This window comes from Astatotilapia calliptera, chromosome 19, assembly GCF_900246225.1.
Source record: "Astatotilapia calliptera chromosome 19, fAstCal1.2, whole genome shotgun sequence".
Classification (NCBI taxonomy): domain Eukaryota; kingdom Metazoa; phylum Chordata; class Actinopteri; order Cichliformes; family Cichlidae; genus Astatotilapia; species Astatotilapia calliptera.
In genome coordinates, this window is record NC_039320.1 from 2,511,576 (window position 1) to 2,519,243 (window position 7,668).

Here is a 7,668-nt window from a genome sequence, read left to right on the forward strand (position 1 = left end):
CAGCAGGGTTCCTGGTGCCGTCAGCTGTGCAGCGGCGCAGAAACAGAGTAGGAGTGTTATGTAATACTCCCAGAGCCTCTTTATGGGCGAAAGAAGCCCAGATTAATTAGCGTAAAATATGATAACACTCGGTGGAGAGGGTTAAAATAAAATGGTTTGTAATCTGTTGGCCCTGTGTGGCAGATGCACGAATTACCAGCAGCTGGAGACAGAATAAAATTACCGCTAAATATTTAGTCTAACACTGGTGACTACACAGTGATCCTAAAGGTTTTTGAAGATCTGCAGGGTTTAACGATAAGGCATGATAATCCATCTACAAAACATAGAGAAAACCTGCATTTGTTTTGTTATTTTGGTGCACGCAGCTGAAGCATCTCAGTTAAAAGCACAGCGCTGTGAGAAATTAATTGCTGGAGTTTTCAGTGTAATCACCTGATGTGATAAAGCTCGGGTTAATGTCACCCTTTTTCCAACACTTTGATAACAGCAAATACCTGACCACAGGATGACCAATAAGGTTTATTCTGCATTTAGTGCCAATTACAAAACGTTCTGTGGCAATACAATGAAGTGTGCTGGTAATCTTTATACCTGCTGAACATCAGTATGGTAACATTTATTCTTCAGTTCTTCAGTGGTGTAATAAAAACATGACTGAAATCTAACTGTTTGCATATCCTTACAGTTTATATACTAAATTCTGCTCTCCTAACCACAGCAGGGCAGAACATTACTGTTCAGTGTTGTGGATTGAGAGCACACTGTATGTTTGAACCTGCAAAAATAGCTGCACACAGTGTCCATCATTGAAAAAAAAGGCCTCATGTTTTCCGTTGTTATCACTTCATGGTATTCTTATCAGGCATCTCAGTTTTCACTTGGACTTACCTGCTTTGTCTAACGACACAAGTTACCACTCAAAAAAAGCAACTCAAAGCTTCAAATCGCTTGTTAATATTTTTATTTTAAGTGTGTGACAAGGAAGGATGAAGCATCTGTTGATGACTGAAAAAACACTGAAGGAACAAGTCTGTTTTAGTCATCAAAGATGATTAAATGTTTGCAACATTAACAAATCCAGCTGGCATGAAGAAACGGCACCTCATTATTGCAAATTAATTAAATCATTAAAAACACAATCTAATCTAGCATGAAAATAAATAACTATTATAAACCACCATTCTCTTAATAGGTACATTACTCACTTTAACTATGTTAAATGTCAACTTTTCTCCCCACACCAACTAAGTTATTTAGATCATTAACCCACTGAAGGCTAAGATGTCATCTGTGACAACCCCAAACCTAACCTAACTCTAACCTGGGTATTCATAATACGTCATTTTTAATAATTCATAGGACGAATAGTTAAAAGTGACCGTGTTTGCACTCGGGGGTGTCCTGTCAACAGTGGGACATACTGCAGCCTTCACTGCAATATCACACGTGACCACTGGGATAAACTGTTACCAAAGTGAAGTGGCATTAAATGATCTTCAAATATGTGGCTATGGTCTGCAGAGCCTCTGACGGTGTCGGAGGAGAAATGGAAAAAACATTACAGCTTCGTCTCCTCAACAGACTGGAAATACTGGCTCAAGTCCGAAGCCCATCTGCCTCCTGCAGGGCTGGTTATGTGTTTCTGTTGGAAACCTCATCAGATAAACACTCAGCTCCGGTTCAGGACAACAGCTGGGACTCTTTTTTTTTTTCTTCCTCTGATTCGTCCCTTGGTTAGCATAATTTATGTTCGGTCACGGTTTGGTTCTTTATATGTAAAAGCTCAATGATTACATCTCTGTGGCTGTAATGCTGGCACCTGACAGGACAGTGATGCGAAAAGGGCCACATTTGGCTAGTTGCCACAGCAACAGCAGGAATTACTCACTCACTCCAGCGCAGCTGCCCCGTATTTGGCTCGCGGTTATTATTGTGTGTCTCCACTCCCACGTATTACATCTGCAAGCCAATCTGAGCCAGATCTGCAATTCAAGGAAGAGGCACTGGCGGTGTCCGAAATTGCAGCGCGATGGGGATTTGCAGGAAGGCCGAGAATCAGTGTCATAAATATCCGTTTTAGAGACCATTGCGGGTATTGAGCTGTGCCATTACCAAGATAAAAACAGACGTGGCTATTTACCCCAAGCCCCATCAAGAATACACAACCTTTCTCTTCTGCAGAGCATTGATTGCACTAAAAAAATCTGTCCTTGTGTGCAAAAAGGCCCTTTCACAGCATTTTCCATGTTTTTTCACATGCACAGATAAAAATAGCATAAGTGGGTTTGAGAGATGCCATGTTTTATGCAGATGCATGAGCTCTAATGTAAAGTGCTGTTTGATGTGATGGAGAGCCGGGAAAGCAGTCCCCACCTAGAGATCTTCAAGGTACTGTTAACGGCATGAAGCAGGCACGCCTCGGTCCAAGCTGCAGGGGGCAGCCGATCATTGTGCCACATCCCCTCACCTTTAACAGGACTTCTGCATTTGCCATTCTAGCACACACTGTTCCCTTACATCCAGCACTGACATTAATGCTTTATCGTTTCATAAGATGCTGCAGGGGAGACTTGCCTTTTGCAGCTGGAGCTGTTTGTTCTGTATTTAAATACTGTCAGTGAGCTGAGAATGGAAAAGGAGGAAGTAAAACTAAAATACACCATCATCGTTTTGGCTAATGATTGCTGGGAATGTATCAGGTGACCTACAATATCAATAAAACCGATTTTATAACACTGTGGAAAAAACAGGACAAAGCTTCTACACAGCTTCTGTCATCAGGTGTGGGATTGTCTTGTGACTGAAATGTGATATTAAAGCTCTTCCAGCGAACGTTTTTGTGGGTACACAAACTCACACACTGTGAGACGAGGCTGAAATAAACGGCTTTAAAGGGAGGTCTCGTTAAAATAAGGCTGATGTTTTTCCTCTGAGGAGAAAAAAGAATCAATAAAGGGAAGAGTGGTAGGCAGGGCAGCAACGACTAAATGGGCATGGCACGTGACTGGATTAAGCGTACATGTGTATTGAGGTCAAACAGCGCATAAATAGGGTGTGCCTGAGGAAGCAAAGGCAAAGGAGAAGGAAAGATTTTTTGCTAAGAGGGAAATGCATATCTTAAACAATTTCTAATTAGAGATTTATGGGAGAATGTCATTTTCCCAGAAATCAATGTTCTTCTTTGCAAAGCCAAACCTGGCCAAGTAATCAAAGAAAATGCTAACTAGATGGCAGCAAAGTAGCAAGACATGACGTCATGGAGGACTTGCTGTACAGCCAAACTGCACTACTGCCCCATTCATTATATTCAATTCCATCCAATTTTATTTATATAGCACTAAATTACAGCAGCAGTCGCCTTGAGGCGCTTTATATTATACACTACAATATTGCAGAGAAAACCCCAACAATAAAACAACCCGCTATAAGCAAGCACTTGGTGACAGTGGGAAGGAAAAACTCCAGGAAGAAACATTCAGCAGAACCAGGCTCAAGGAGGGGGAGTATTTGCTGGGGGGTGAGGGGAGAGGGGGATGCATCACACTGACAGTCAATAGGAAAAAAAATAATCAGCATTAAAGCAACAAATACATTCATGCAAAAGAAGCCAACAGGAACCTGACAAATATGTACCAAGAAACTATCAAAAAGGATTGTAAATAAGACATTAATTTGTGATCAGCTTTCATGTCTATGGTCTGTATGAGGCTGACTGTGTGTGTGTGTGTGTGGGGGGGGGGGGGGGGGTTACATTAAGAAGCATTAAGCACACAATAGGGATTGTTGTGAGGCTGAGAATCCAGTTAATCCCACAAACTACAGAACACTATCATGTTTACTGACCACTAAACAAAAGTCCTCAAGTCAAGGACATAAAGTTTCATTTAGCCCTCTGTTGTCTTTGTTCACACTGCACAATGCAAACTAATGATGGCCTTTATGTATCTCCTCTTTTTGTTGTTGCTGTCTCAAAATCAAGCTTGATGTGTGTTTTTCTTACAGAACACTTTATATGACATGCACATTGTCCCCAACAGGGCCACGTAGCCAGGAGGAGATGAATCTGCAGGTAGTAGCATGAATAAAAGGGCGAAACCTATACATATTAGATCAGTAAATTATAATTCACATGCAGCAAGTGCTGACTAATCAGGTTGTTGTGTAGTACTAATGAATCAGCTTTACCTGGTCAGACTTCTGGATTTAATGGCACATTTACTGGTAATCATCTTTAAAGGACACTCCCACTAAAAGCTCCATCTATTAACTGCATCAGTATTGATTCATAATTGAACCTTGTGGAGCTGAGGTGGGTATAAACATCTAGATGTAATGTTTCATGGTTTTACTGCTTAGCTTCTGCAGTACTGCCTTTTTGCCACTCTCCACTCTGTGATGCTAGGTCTGTAAAAAACTTGTCATTCTGTGTGTGACAAAGCACCACTGTCGACCTATGCAATCACAAAACAAGATCTTTGGTGATGGTGTTATTTTTAGCCATGGTAGCCCAACTTTATTTCAGACTCAAATGTATCAACAAGTTCATCATAGACAGTGTTGTTTTATAGACAGTCTCAAACACGGGTGTAGCTTCAGAGAAAACTGTGGCCAGTGCGGACATGCCTGATACCCGCATCAGGCAGTAGGAAAACAGCCTTCAGATGTGACACTGTAAACAGTTTCCTGCTGAGTTTATGGGCTTATTGATTCAATTTTGATTAATTTTACATAAAAAATCAGGACTATTTTGAAAATTTTGGATTATCTGTGGTATGAAATCAAAGGTATACTGGCTAATGACTTGTCAATTGCAAGTTGTAAGCCAGTGAGTGCTCAGTTTCAGTCAGGCCTGTCCCTCCTTGTCGTATCTGGATTTTTTTTCTGTTATTGTACTTTTTTATTTATTGCAATTAAGATGGCGGCAGCATTAATATTTATCTTGAGGGGTAACCGTTCAGTAGCCAGAGAGTGATGTCATGGTAGCTATATCCACTTTTACACTTTTGTGGTTTGTAATTTGTATTCAGTGCTAACTGTTAGGACATGAACAGAACTGGTGGCAGAAGAGGATGACAGCCATAGGGTGAAATATTGGTAGATAATCTGCTGTAGCGACCCCTAAAGGGACGAGCTAAAAGAAGAAGAAGACAATGAATAGCAACCATTATCATGCTAACAAGCTAACTTAAATAGTTAGCTTATCTAAACATTAGCTCTGTGTTACCAGGTGCTTGTAAAAGTACAACTGAAGTGTTGAGGGAAACTTCCAAGGTGTTTGGTGTATTCTCTGGGCAGATGAAAGATTACAATGTGACTTAGTGCTGGAATTCATCGCTAACCTCTTCAAAGGAGGTTAGCAATGAAAAAGCGGGAAAGTCAGGGAGACGGGGAAAGTCAGGGAGACGAGGAAAGCAGACAGGAGTACTGGAAGCTAGGCATACAGGAAGGAGAGAGGTGGCAAATGTGAGGCCTGAACAGAGAGATGGAGCTGCACATCCTTTGCAGCTAGCGTGTATTGACAAGATGGAAGGAGGTCTTTAAGGAGCTGCTGAATGAAGAAAATAAGGGACAGATGAAGGAAACTTTTTTGTAACTACTCTCACTGCTTTTGCACATTAGTTTACTGTTTGGGTTAGAAACACCCAGAGCACCTGCTATTAAGAACTGATCTGAAGACATTTGGTTTATTTGTTTAATAACTAGGGATAATTGTTCAACACACATATTCCTTTTTACAGTTTCCCCTTTAAACCCCCCCCGATTTAATCAAAAGATATCAATCATTGCCTGCAGCTGTTTCTCAGCTCTTTTACGGTTCACAGTGTAGCAGTGTTTCCACAAGAAATCTGTAAGTCAATGATGCATACTGTTTTTTTTCCCTACCAGTGGGAATCTTCTGTAGGAATAAAATGTCTCCTTAATGCACAAGTTTCTATTGTTAGCCGGCTGTCAGCTGTCTCTGCATTCATTTCCCCAGTAGAGCACTCATCCCTATGTTTCCATTTTCTGAGAGAAGCACAGTGGTTTTCAGCATCCCATGACACAGTGACTCATAGACAGCACGTACTCATAGACACGGAAAATATAGATCTGACAGTAAGTCTGAAACGGGTTGGATCCTGGAATACTGTAGTTCAGATTCACAGTTCACTGCAAAGGAATGAAGTTGGATGTTTTTACCGCTATTTTTAAACTCCAACAGTTGGAGTAGGGATTTTCTTTTATTCTCTGAAACAGGGCTGACTGGTTTTCTATCAAACATAATTCCCTTATAAGCCTTATAAATACAATCATGGTGCCCTACCTGGGAACTAAAGCAGAAAGGTAGATTACTCTGCACATCGCTGTCTCATGTTCTCTATAGATATACTCCACAAGAGTGCTTATCTAGCAGCCTGATCTTTGAACCTGTCTGTTCCTCCATAATGGTTTGTTGTAACTAGAAGAAACACAACTGAGACCGCTCTCTCAGGAATCTTGAGTCAGGTAGCTAACCCAGCTAATTAGCATCAAGCACCTCTCTGATCTTCAGCACATTTCGTTTCAAATGTGCAGAAATCCGTCCTTTGATTTCTGATACAATCTAGATGATTTGTATTATCTACAAAGTCATGTTTTTTACAAAAAATTGTAATAAAAAATAAGTAAAATTATCTAAACTATACAGTAATTTTTATAAATATCCATCCATCAATTTGCTACTATTTATCCTTATTTATAAAAATAGTCCCCAATTTTTTAGAGGCTCAAAATTAATTGTACACAAGACTAATAAGCAGTTTGGTGAAATGAAACTGGGATAAACTTGAACCAGTAAAGAGAAGGAGAGAAACAGCGAAACAGCTCACAATCCCAAACATACCACATCATCCGTCAGTGGAGGCGATGTTATGGCATGGGCTTGTATGGCTGCCAGTGGAACAGAGTCTCTGGTGTTTATTGATGATCTGACCCGCTGATACAGCAGAACTGTGAGTGGACTGGGCCGCACTGTCTGCTCACATTCAGCCAAATGAAACTGACCAGACAGTCTTTTACAGTGCAAATGGATAACGACCCAAAGCATACTGCAAACCAACCCAACAGTTTCTGAAGGCAAAATAGGATTCCAGCTGATCTCAACCCAACACGACATGCTTTTCTGCTAGTACATACAAAACGAATGAATGCAGACAGAGCCAACTTAATGTTTGTTTTTGGGGTGCAGTTAGCCCAGCTGTTATATTTTTGATATTACAGTGTAAGTACACAGGCAATTAAAAATTTAATTTATATGTTATATTACCAGAACCACAATATTGTGTAACCCTTACACATTATACACTCAGCTTTATAAAGCATTTTATCATCTTTAGACGAATTCTCTATTTTACTATATACAATCTTGATTGACTTGGTGTCTGGCAGCACCACATGACTAGCACAAATGGCAGCAAGGACATGGAAACATTTAACATGTAAAAGAGACCAAACAAGAAATTTTCAAGGTTCATGACATTTTAAAGCTGCCAGTATCCTGTTAATAGAGCTGCTTTACATCAAGGTTGAATGTCCAGTTATTACGAGCACTCTACAAGCCTTTCACCCTTTAAAACTGTGATCCTGTTTCCTTATCACAAGGTTGAGCTCAGTCAGACTAACCTGCGACTGTCAGCGAGAGAAGTC